The 12,596-nt window shown below is 53.6% G+C and overlaps 1 long non-coding RNA gene across 1 annotated transcript; it reads left to right on the top strand.

Moving 5' to 3' along the window:
- Positions 1 to 1,069: 1,069 nt before the first annotated feature.
- On the top strand, positions 1,070 to 2,516 carry LOC311443499. Its single transcript, XR_014697292.1, has 3 exons — positions 1,070 to 1,344; positions 1,714 to 1,825; positions 2,192 to 2,516. It is a non-coding gene; the product is annotated as an uncharacterized lncRNA (long non-coding RNA).
- Positions 2,517 to 12,596: the final 10,080 nt, after the last annotated feature.

Raw genomic sequence — 12,596 nt, forward strand, 5'->3', positions numbered from 1 at the left:
TTTAATAATTTTTTCCGCTGCCCAGCTTTTGACATACACCACTGGGGCTCCTCCTTGAGTGGGAGATGTGCCTCCTGCTGCAGCTGGGGTCAAGGAGATCTGGGCATGGCAAGAGTAGGCCTTAGGATTCTGCAGTTTTTCCCAAAGTTTTCTAAAAGGCAGCCAGGGACGACACGATGCCCAGCACAATATCCCGCTCGAGCCCTGCTCCCCTTGGGCAGCGTACAGTGGGTGAGGGGGGACCGTGGTGCCCCTAGGACCTGTGTGGGACCCTGCTGCTCCACACACTTACTCACAGCCAGGCAGAAAAGAGGGAACAGGGAAAGAACAAGCACCTGGGCAGAGCGGGGTGAAGCATTCCCCAAGAGGTAGCCCCCATCAGCGATGCCTTTCTGCATGTCCTTGCAGGATCTGGGAGGCTGCAAGGCTGCAAAGAGAAGGAAGATGTAGGAAAAATACTCAAGAACTCGAAACACAAACTTTTCCTTCTACATCTTTCAGCCTGATTCGGCCCTGTGCTCTGCCCCACAGCCAGAAAGCTAAAGCAGCCTCATCTGCAAGAGAAGACTCTGCCGCATCCAACTCTTCTTTCACCCAACTCTCCTCAATTATAGAAGAGGATTTTTTGGGGAAAACTTGTGTTCCTCTCCATAGGAACAGCTGCAGTTGTGACACAATGTTTGACAGTACTTGACATCTTGACATCCTACAGCTTTTGAGCCACAAAGGGCTGGTGGGAGCAGCGGTCACTGCACTCCTGCTTAACGCTCCCGTGGGAATTCAGTCGATCCACACTTTCTCCAGAACATTTTTTTTTTAATATTTTTTTTTGCTGTCAGGCTGAAAAGTGACTTTGTGCCGAAAGCATGGTACTGCCTTTTTTGTCAACACAATCCATTCTCTGTGGGTTTTGGAGCCCTTCAGTCTCTGCTTCCGTAGAGGAGGTTTTCACTTCCCTCTTCAGCTTTGTGGCTTTCCCACAGGCCAGTCTCAGCTTACAGAGAAGTTATTGAGGTCTGCTTGTCCTTTCTTTCTAGGGATTACCTCTGTCTGTAACCCTAGAGGTGCCACGTGACATGGAAATTCCCTTCCCCTAAGAAAATGCATAGGGCTTTCACTTGAATTGGGTGGAAATTCTTTGGAAAAGAGCTAAAATGGGGGGGGGGGGGAGGGTTGGAGAGGATAAATTGCAGCACCTCCCTGCCGGGGCTAACATCACAGCTCTTCAGAGGAGGCAGAGCAGCACTGTACTGAGGAAGAGCCCTTGCACAGCCACCATGCTCAGCACAAGACCAGTCCTGCTGCTCCTGCTGCTCCTCACCTTCTCCCAGCACTGCGCCACAGGTGAGGCACCTCGCGGGCTGCCAGCACCCTGGCTGGCTGGGGACCTGGCTGGGGATGTTGCCCTGGGGAGCTCAGGGATGAAAGCCCAGCGGGGACGGTGCTGTTGGCAGGAGGAGCAACCCCCAGGGCTCCTGGCTGGGAGGGGGCTGCAGGTCCCAGGGGTGCAGGGAAGGACGGGGACGGCACCCTGAGCTGGGTGGCCTTGGCATGGGGCTGGTGGTGCCTCCTCCTGCCGTCACCTGGGGCTCCTTGCAGCAGCAGCTGCAGAAATCGAGGGATTTTGTGCGTGTCAGCTTTGTTATGGGGAAATGACTTAAAGACTGCTTTCCAAACCAGCATTCACAACCTCACTTTCTCTCCCTTCTCCAGCTCCATACTCACCTGCAGAATGCTGCTTTGAGTACTTGAAGTCACCTCTCCGGTATGATGTGCTGAAGGATTTCTACGAGACTCCCACAGAGTGTTTTTACCCAGGAATTGTGTAAGTCCTTGTAATTTCCCTACCATTGCACTGTCTCCTGGGATGCTGCAGGTGCTTTATTCCATCCCATCTGGTGACAGGACCCAGCCCCCTGCAGGGGACCAGGATGGGTCTACATGGCCTCTATCCACCGGAGGGGCTGCAGCAGGGTGGCTGACTGGCAGCACAAAGTAGGGAGGACACAACTCTCTGGCCACTTCTCCAGAGCATGGTTAAGGACGCAAGTCCATTGGGGCTCCTGAAGGCTCTTCAGAGCTTCTAGGGCCACAGGGAAGGGAAAAGGATTGCAGGGAAGGGAAGAGGGAGGACATGGGTCTGGGATTGCAGCTGTTGTTTCCCACCAACCTTTGCCTTTCATCTCATCAGGTTTAAGACCAAGAACGGGAACAAGGTCTGTGCAAAACCAAAGACACTTTGGGTGGAGAAAGCTATTGAGAAACTCAGAAAGAAGAGGTCTCACACCTCCTGATGCAGAGCAGATGCCCCAGTTCAGGCTACCCAGCTTTCTGATGGGAATATTTCTACACAGCATCCTGCAGAGGTCCCTGATGCTGATGGATGGCACGGCCTCCCCTGAGCCCTGTGCTGCACCGACCAGCCAGGCACCAGATCCTGGGATGCTGCAGCCCTGCCAGCTTCCACCCATGGAGCAAATAAATAAACCTCAAATAAAGGTTTCATTCACACACTATCAAGGATTGGTGTCCTTCTCTCTCCCAGTCCCAGCAGAGTGCTGCTGCTGGCTGGTCAGGGCGTGGAGCCACTCACGCTGGGGGCTGGGGTGGGATGAGGGCTCTTCCACGGCCTCCTGAAGCCTTGTGAGTCTCGCTGGGGCTGGATAGGGAGGGGGTGTACTGGGTTTATGTAGCAAAGTTTGTGAGGGCCCTCTGTGTGGGTTCCAGCCTCAGCAGCTGTGGCAGGGGGACACCATTTTTGTTTCAGCCAGACTGCAGAAACAGAGTGGTTTGGGTTGGGAGGGACCTTAAAGATCATCCAATTCCAACGTCCTTGCCATGGGCAAGGACACCTCCGACTAGAACAAACTGCTCCAAGCCCCATCCAACCTGGCCTTGAACAACATTTCCAGCATCCATTCACATGCTTCACACAAGCATGTGAATGCAGCATCCACAGCTTCTCTGGGCAGCCTGTTCCAGTGCCTCAGCACCCTCACAGTGAAGAATTTCTTCCAAATACCTAATCGAAATCCACCCTTTTTTAGATTAAAGTCACTACCACTTGTCCTGTTACCACACTCCCTGACAGAGTCCCTCCCCAGCTTTCCCGTAGGCCCCCTTTAGACAATGGAAGGCTGCTATAAAGTCTCCCCTGAGCCCTTTTTTCTCCAGGCCAAACCCCTGCTCACTCAGCCTGTCTTCAGAGGGGTGAAGGCTGCTGCTTGTTGCCCCAGGAATGGAGGAAAGCTGCACACTAACAGCTGCCTAGGTACCAGAGGCTCCTCTGCTCCTCTGCACACCACAGTCCCCTGCAGGACCCTGCAGGAAGGACCCTGCTGCTTTGGGGATTGCAGGAGAGCTGGGGGACAGGAAGGTTTGGCAGCCACTTCGGAAACAGAGGATACCAGAGGGGTCTTTGGCTACAGACACGTACAGCAAGTACTGCTTCAGAAGCCCCTGGATCCTGCAGTCTGCACCCCTGCTGTTGTAGTTGAACCCTGGTAGGCAGCTAAGACCCACACAGGTTGCTCACACCCCTGACGGGATGGCAGTAAGAGGGAAAAACCTTGTGGGGTGAGATGAAGATGGTTTAATAGGTAAAGTAAAAGCTGCATGTGCAAGCCAAGCAAATTAAGGAATTCAATTACAACTTCACAATGGCATGCAGATGGCAAACCAGGCAAGCAGAACTTCATCATGTGTAATGGGCACATGGGATGACTTTGGCCAGGTTCCAAACATCACCCCACTTCCTTCTCTTTTTCCTGGCAAAGTTTCATAAGTAAGGGGGGGAAAATATAAAGTAAAAACAAAACACAATCATAATACCAAGTGATAAGGAGGAGAATGGGGGGGTGGCGGTACCCTAACCCCACAGACTGACCAGGCTTCAACCCCTTAGAAGGGCAAGAAGACACAGTGTTGAGAAGCTGACAGCCTTGGTGCTGGAATTCCCGTCTCCTTGGGAACAGTAATTTGGCAGCAGCACCTTTGGCACTGGCTTGCATGAAAGAAAAGATTTGGTGCTGACAGACAATTGTGACACACTGCAAGTCTCAGAATCTGAGGGCTCATGGTCATAAAAAGGCAGGTGGACGTTTCTGGGGTGGACCAGAAGGTCTTCAGTTTGAAGAAGTCTTTCAAACTCCTACCTGGAGTCTTCATGAGCCCTTGGGCCATTGAAACATGCTATTTCCTTGGTCTTAGAACCCTCTCCTGACAGCTATAAATACAAGCCAGCTGGGCCTGGGCTACCAAAACCTCCAGACCCCTCCTCAGCTGCCAACTGGCCAGCAGGTCCTGTGCTATGACCTTGATTTTTGGTGCTGCAGCCCAGGGAGAGGCAGCTGAGGCTCGTTGCCAGGAGGGCCAGAGCCTCCTGCTGTCCTCACTCTTCTTCCTCATGGGACTCCAGTGACTCTTTCCAGCACAGGGCCATACACACAGGGTGCATAAAAGCCATAAGCAAAGGGTCCCCATCTTGAGCTGGCCACCAGGCCTGGGGGGACTGTGGCCCTGGCTCTTCAGCCGGGGGGCCTGGCTGCTGCCCAGGGCTGGGCCACAACCAAACAGAGCATTTGGGCGCCCATCTTCGGCTGCCATCTGGACACAAGGCCTGGGGGAAAAGGTCTTTCCTCCAGATGCCAGTGTCCCTCTTGGCCCAAGGCCACTGTGCTGCCCAAGTCTGGCCCTCATCCAGGCCAGGGGGACTCAGACCCCTTTTTTAGCTGCCAGCTGGCCACCAGGCCCATGCCCAAGCCCAGTCCTGGTAGATTCTTACTCAGGGCACAAAATGGCCCCCATCTCTTGCAGGTGCTGAGGCACGTGCACGTAGCTGGAGGAGCAGCCTGCTCTGCACGGACAGCAGGACCCTGGTCCAGATCCTGTGTTATGACGGGTGTTGCAGCCAGGCCACCATTAGGATATCCAGGTGGCTGAAAAGTCCAGGAGGGTGGCTAGAAAACCACCCTCTATGAAGAAATCCTTCAGCATTGGCAACCACAGCCAAAAAGGCAAAGGCAGAACTATTAGTAAGCCACCTGTCAAGCAACGGCCATAAACTCACCAGAACATCTCAGCCGTGACCAGGAAAAGCAGCACTATCCGAGTCAGGAGTAGAAATTGCCAGGTAGAGAGGGGCTTCAGTTTGAAGAAGTGTTTCAAACTACTGCCTTGAGGCTCCAGGAACCTTCGGGACAGTGAAACGCCCGGCTTCCTCAGTCTTACTGCCCTCTCCTGACAGCTACAAATCGCTCTCCCCAGCCAGCAGGGCCTGGCCTAACCCAAGCCTCCTGCCCAGGGGCTCCCTGCAGAGCCCCCAGCCCCTGGCCCTGCTGGGTGCCCTTCTCTGGTCCCGCATCTGTGCCCTGCGCCTGGGTTCTGTGATGCGCTCAGTGGTGTCACAGAGCTGGCAGCGACCTCACAGACTCCCTCCTGCCCTTATCCCCTGGTGACAGCAGCCGCAGAGGCCAGTGTCGCATGGAGAAGCATCTCCAGAGGATGGCACAGACACTTGTCTCTGGCCCCAGCATGCTGGATACCCTAGGGCTGGCACTGCATGGCTGCCTCTGCCTCAACCCTGGCCTCGTCCTGCTCCTGGTGGCCTGGGCCACCCTGCACTGCTGCTGCAGCACCTCAGGCAAAGGCCACCAGGTAGGAGGGAGTCTCCAGGCAGCCCTTCTGGGGAAGCCTGGCAGAGCAGAGAGGCTGGCAGTTTGTGGGGATCCCAGTGCACCAAGGGATGGGACACGAGGCCTCTCGGTGGGCTCAGCTGGAGTGCTGCTTCTGCCAGCAGTTCTGTGCCAGGAGCTGAGGCAGGGGAAGGTGCATGAAGGACCATGACACAGGTAGAGCTCTATTCGGTCCAGAAACTGATTCCTGCAGGTGCTGAGGTCCCCTAGGACCCCTCTTCTGCCCACAGTTGGGCCACATGCTAGACAGGGGCAGCTGGGCCCTATCTTCAGAGGCCAGCAGGCCACCTGGCCCAGGTGCAGGGCCCATCCCAGCAGACTCCTTCTCACAGCACTCCACGTCCCCCATCTCTTGCAGATGCTGAGGCACGTACACACAGCTGCAATGAGCAGCCTTCTCTGGATAAGCAGCAGACCCCTAGGCCCTGTTCCTGCATGAGGACATGCGGGAGGCCCTGAAGACGCACATCCGTGAGGAGAAACTGTGCCACAAATAGGGCTTGCCTGCAGGGTCCCTGGCAGAACCCCAGGCACTGCCGTCAGTCCCCTAAGAGCAGCGTGCAGTGCTCCACATCCAGCACCGCCCTCAAGACCCAGGGTTGGGCACCAGGAAAATGGGTATCCAATGGAAAAAAAAAAACAACTGCTGCCTGTGCCGCAAAGGACAGAAGCTGCGAGGTAATGCAAAGGCCTCCCCATCACTGACTCTTTCCCGTTAAATCCATTAAACTTTTTCCTATTAAAACTCCACCTCTTCTGGGCAGCTGCCCTGATATGAGCAGAGACGTCTGGGATGGCTCTGAGGCTCCCCATGGCGTGTTACTAATTACACGCCTACTGTACAACTACTTGAGCTGTACTTTTGCCATATTAGGGTGTCATACCCTATCACATCCTGCCCCACAGCATGATATTCCCTGCTGTGTTGTTGCAGCACATCACACGGCACTGTCCTTTGTAACAGCTTCTGTCTCTGGCTGCCATCCACCATCTCCAGAGTTTTACACAGCAGCTTTAGGGCCCTGTTCCACATTGCTGAGGCTCCAAGCAGCAGCAGACAAACCCATTCAAAGCTGCCCTGATCAAAATAGCTGGCTTTCATGGCCCAGGCCATGCCCCACAGCAGGAGAGGGGACGGTGCAGTCCGTCACAGCCAGCACGCTCTCCTGACTCTGCTGCTGGTGCATGCAAGGCCTCCCACCACACAGCTGTGATCGTATAGTGGTCAGTACTCTGCGTTGTGGCCGCAGCAACCTCGGTTCGAATCCGAGTCACAGCAATGGTTTTGCAGAGAGCCGGGTGTGCACAAAGGCGACTTGGAAAATGCAAGGGAGACATCTGCAGGGAAGCTCCAGCCGGTGTGTCAGCAAAGATGCTGTGGCCCAAGGGGGAGGTAGCGGCCCTGTGGTGCTCCCTGCTCCTCAGAGTTTGTGGAGGTTTTCCTTAGCTGGGCAGATGAGCTCCACCACAATCTCTCTCCCCCTCCTCAAAGGAAAGGGGGGAGAAAATACAATTAAAATGGCTCAAGGGTTGAGATAAGGACAGGGAGATCACTCAACAATTATCATCTCTGACAAAACAGACTTAGCACAGGAAGATTAATGTAATTTATTACCTATTACTAACAAAGTAGAGCAGCACAAAACTATAAAAAATAAAAATAAAATATCAAAACACTTTTCTGCCTTCCATCCACCTTCTTCTACCTCCTTCCCCAAAGCAGCACAGGGGAATAGGGAAAAAAGGGCTGCAGTCAGTCCGTAATGCTTCGTCTCCGTCACCCCTTCATGGTTACTCTCTGCCCCTGCTCCACATGGGGTCTCTCTCACAGGATGCCGTCCTTCCCAAACCGATCCCAGGTGAGCTTCCCACAGACAGCAGCTCTTCAAGAACTGCTCCAAACATGGATCTGTACCACAGGGCCCGTCCATCAGGAGCAAAGTGCTCTAACATGGCTCCCCCATGGGCAGCAGCTCCTGCCAGGCAGCTGTGTGGACTCCGGCATGGGCTCTTCTCCACGGGCTGCAGCTGCAGCTAGCAGTCTGCTGCACCGAGGTCTCTCCATGGGCCCCAACATCCTTCAGTCCACATCCACCTGCTCCAACCCTCAAGATCCAGGGTTGAGCACCAGAAAAGTGGGTGTCCGATGGAAAATATCCCCTACTGCCTGTGCTACGAGGGACAGAAGCTGCGAGGGAATGTGGAGGCCTCCCCATCACTGATTCTTCCTACTACTGTTAAATCCATTAAACCCATTCATATTAATACACCACATCTTCTGTGCGACTGCACTGATATGAGCAGAGACGTCTGGGGGGGCTCCAAATCTCACCACAGCTGTGAGATGAAGAACATGGCACCCTAACCATGCCACCCACCTCAGCTGAGGGGAACTTGCAGAGAGCAGCCCCTGTGAAGGGCTCATGGAACCATTCTGATGTCCCTCTTTGGGCTCTTGCACTGTTGTGAGGGCCTGGGAGCACCAGCACGGAAGTGAAAGGCAGGTGCAGGATGGCTCTGGGAGAGCAAAATCTTGGCTGTCCTTGTCCTTGTGAGGTGAGCCCACCTCAGGGTGCTAAAGGGAAGAGGAGGTCCCAAAGGGGGCAAGCAAATGAAGAGGGAATCACACTCACATTGGATGTGTCTCTCTTGGTCAGTGTCCACCCCGGGCCCTATTGCGCCACTCCCTCACGCCTTGATGTAGCACAGGCCAGTCAAAAAGTGGGTAAAAAGACAAAAAAATTCTCCACGTGAGATTTTCTTTCCAAACCAGGCAGGAGCAAAGAGTAGGAAGCACTGACCACTGGGCTCCCCAGTGTCTGAGCCTGCTGCAAGGGAAGGATTTCTCAGCAGGGGCAGGAGTTGGGCCAGGCAGGGAGGTGGCAGTGGGGCTGGGCCTTCCAGTGCAATTCTGCTCCTCCCTCCCCAGACCAGGCCCAAGTCATGATGCACAGAGGTCGAGAACATGCTATAATTTTACTAATTACACACCTACTGTACAACTTAGTCCTAGCTGGAACTATTTTAACTGTACTTTTGCCATATTAGGGTGTCATACATGCTGCCCCACAGCATGATATTCCCTGCTGCATTGCTGCAGCACATCACACGGCACTGTCTTTTGCAGCAGCTTCTGTCTCTGGCTGCCATCCACCATCTCCAGAGTTTTACACAGCAGCTTTAGGGCCCTGTTCCACATTGCTGAGGCTCCAAGCAGCAGCAGACAAGCCCATTCAAAGCTGCCCTGATCAAAATAGCTGGCTTTCATGGCCCAGGCCATGCCCCACAGCAGGAGAGGGGACGGTGCAGTCCGTCACAGCCAGCACGCTCTCCTGACTCTGCTGCTGGTGCATGCAAGGCCTCCCACCACACAGCTGTGATCGTATAGTGGTCAGTACTCTGCGTTGTGGCCGCAGCAACCTCGGTTCGAATCCGAGTCACAGCAATGGTTTTGCAGAGAGCCGGGTGTGCACAAAGGCGACTTGGAAAATGCAAGGGAGACATCTGCAGGGAAGCTCCAGCCAGTGTGTCAGCAAAGATGCTGTGGCCCAAGGGGGAGGTAGCGGCCCTGTGGTGCTCCCTGCTCCTCAGAGTTTGTGGAGGTTTTCCTTAGCTGGGCAGATGAGCTCCACCACAATCTCTCTCCCCCTCCTCAAAGGAAAGGGGGGAGAAAATACAATTAAAATGGCTCAAGGGTTGAGATAAGGACAGGGAGATCACTCAACAATTATCATCTCTGACAAAACAGACTTAGCACAGGAAGATTAATGTAATTTATTACCTATTACTAAAACTCTAGAGCAGCACAAAAACTACAAATAAATAAATAAATAAATTCAAAACACTTTTCTGCCTTCCATCCACCTTCTTCTACCTCCTCCCCCAAAGCTGCACAGGGAAATAGGGAAAAAAGGACTGCAGTCAGGTTAGGCCTGAGAAACCTGGTCTAGTGGGTGCCATCCTTGCCTGTGGCAAAGGGGCTGGAACTAGATGATCCTTAAGGTCCCTTCCAACCCAAGCCATTCCATGGTTCCCTCAGGAATTCTCAGGTATGGTACGACTGCAGGCAGTTGAGGCACTAGAAGTGATATTACCCTAAGAGACCAGCTGTCTGGGGGAGCTCCCGCAAGGACCACTCAACCCACTGACCCTCTAAAGCTCCGAGTCATAAACTATACTGACCAGTGAGGAACATACACATGTTGATAGACTGCAAGATATCGTAACTTTTGGTGAGCAGCGTAATTTATTTATTGCCAGGAGGTGCTTTCTAATATCTATAAGCAGGCTTGTTCGTACATCCCCAAAGCAAACAAAAGCAGAACACCAGCAAAATAACCTGGCTGTTAAACGGATGCAGGCAATTGCCACTGAAGGAAATGAAACTGATTGTAGGTGTTGTTTCCATGGCCCCAGAGTAGCACAAGGAAGCTCTCCTTGGCAGCAATTCCCTTGAACCTGGATGCATAGCTACAAAATATAACAAGAAGGTTTTTTAGGCCATTCTCACATTCCTCCTTTTAGGAGACGGGCCACCCGAGCTTTACACAAATTCAAATGAAAACACCCATTGGCACAGAGAAAAGGTGAGGGACGGGATGTGCACATGATTGGTGTGCAGACCAATTGCTACCTCACTAGAACTGAAAATACTTTCAACCCAAAAGTTTCCATTGACAAAAGCACTACCTTAGAAATCAAAATGGGCTGGTATGTACATAAAATAATGAATGAACTGGAAACATTCTTGCAGTCACACAATACTTTGGGTGTTGAAAAGAACGGTAGAGTATTCTTAGAAACCAAAGATGCTGTTGACAAGGGGTACTTTTGACTAGGCAGAAACAACGCTTCCAAAGCCCTGGAATGCAGCTGTGAAGGTACCTGCACGCTGGGGATGTTCTTCCTCGAGACTCATGCCACCACAACCCTCTCTGAAGAAATCCTTCAGCATTGGCAACTACGGCCAAAATGGCAAAGGCAGAACTATAGCAATAAGCCACCCGTCAAGCAACGGCCATAAACTCACCAGAACATCTCAGTCATGGCCAGGAAAAGCAGCACTATCCGAGTCAGGAGTAGATATTGCCAGGTAGAGAGGGGCTTCAGTTTGAGGAAGTGTTTTAAACTACTGCCTTGAGGCTTCAGGAACCTTCGGGACAGTGAAACGCCTGGCTTCCTCAGTCTTACTGCCCTCTCCTGACAGCTACAAATCGCTCTTCCCAGCCAGCAGGACTCAGCCTAACCCAAGCCTCCTGCCCAGGGGCTCCCTGCAGAGCCCCCAGCCCCTGGCCCTGCTGGGTGCCCTTCTCTGGTCCCGCGTCTGTGCCCTGCGCCTGGGCTCTGTGATGCGCTCAGTGGTGTCACAGAGCTGGCAGCGACCTCACAGACTCCCTCCTGCCCTTATCCCCTGGTGACAGCAGCCACAGAGGCCAGTGTCGCATGGAGAAGCATCTCCAGAGGATGGCACAGACGCTTGTCTCTGGCCCCAGCATGCTGGATACCCTGGGGCTGGCACATGTGCTGCCACAGCACCTCAGGCAAAGGCCACCAGGTAGGAGGGAGGCTCCAGGCCAGCACTTCTGGGGAAGCCTGGCAGGGCAGGGAGATTGGGGACTCAGGAGGATCCCAGTGCACCAAGGGATGGGACACGAGGCCTCTTGGTGGACTCAGCTGGAGCCAGGCTCTCTGGGGTGCTGCTTCTGCCAGCAGCTCTGTGCCAGGAGCCGAGGCAGGGGAAGGCACATGAAGGACCATGACAAAGGTAGAGCTCTATTCGGCCCTGAAACAGATTCCTGCAGGCGCTGGGGTCCCCTAAAGCCCTGCTGCTGCCCAGGGCTGGACAATGACAAAAAAATTCCCCACGATTTTTCCTTTCCAAACCAGGCAGGGGCAAAGAGTAGGTAGCACTGACCACTGGGCTCTCCTGTGTCTGAGCCTGCTGCAAGGGAAGGATTTCTCAGCAGGGGCAGTGGCCAGGCAGCGAGGTGGAAGTGGGGCCGGGCCTTGCAGTGCCATTCTGCTCCTCCCTTCCCAGACCAGGCCCAAGTCGTGCCCGTAGGTCAAGAACATGCTGTAATTTTACTAATTACATGCCTACTGTACAACTTAGCCCTACCTGGAACTATTTTATCTGTACTTTTGCTTTATTAGGGTGTTATACCATACCACATGCTGCCCCACAGCATGATATTCCCTGCTGTGTTGCTGCAGCACATCGCACAGAACTGTTGTTTGTAACAGCTTCTGTCTCTGACCACCATCCACCATCTCCAGAGTTTTACACAGCAGCTTTAGGGCCCTGTTCCACATTGCTGAGGCTCCGAGCAGCAGCAGACAAGCCCATTCAAAGCTGCCCTGATCAAAATAGCCGGCTTTCATGGTCTGGGCCATGCCGGGTGCCCCACAGCAGGAGAGGGGATGGTGCAGTCCGTCACAGCCAGCATGCTCTCCTGCCTCTGCTGCTGGTGCGTGCGAGGCCTCCTACCGCACAGCTGTGATCGTATAGTGGTCAGTACTCTGCGTTGTGGCCGCAGCAACCTCGGTTCGAATCCGAGTCACAGCAATGGTTTTGCAGCGATCCGGGTGCGTACAAAGGCGACTTGGAAAATGCAAGGGAGACATCTGCAGGGAAGCTCCAGCCGGTGTGTCAGCAAAGATGCTGTGGCCCAAGGGGGAGGTAGCAGCCCTGCGGTGCTCCCTGCTCCTCAGAGTTTGTGGAGGTTTTCCTTAGCTGGGCAGATGAGCTCCACCATAATCTCTCTCTCCCCCTCCTCAAAGGAATAGGGTGGAAAAACTACAATGAAAAGGGCTCAAGGGTTGAGATAAGGACAGGGAAATCACTCAACAATTATCACCACGGCTAACACAGACTTAGCACAGGAAGATTAATGTAATTTATTA

This window comes from Aythya ferina, assembly GCF_964211825.1.
Source record: "Aythya ferina genome assembly, chromosome: 12".
In the NCBI taxonomy this organism is placed as follows: domain Eukaryota; kingdom Metazoa; phylum Chordata; class Aves; order Anseriformes; family Anatidae; genus Aythya; species Aythya ferina.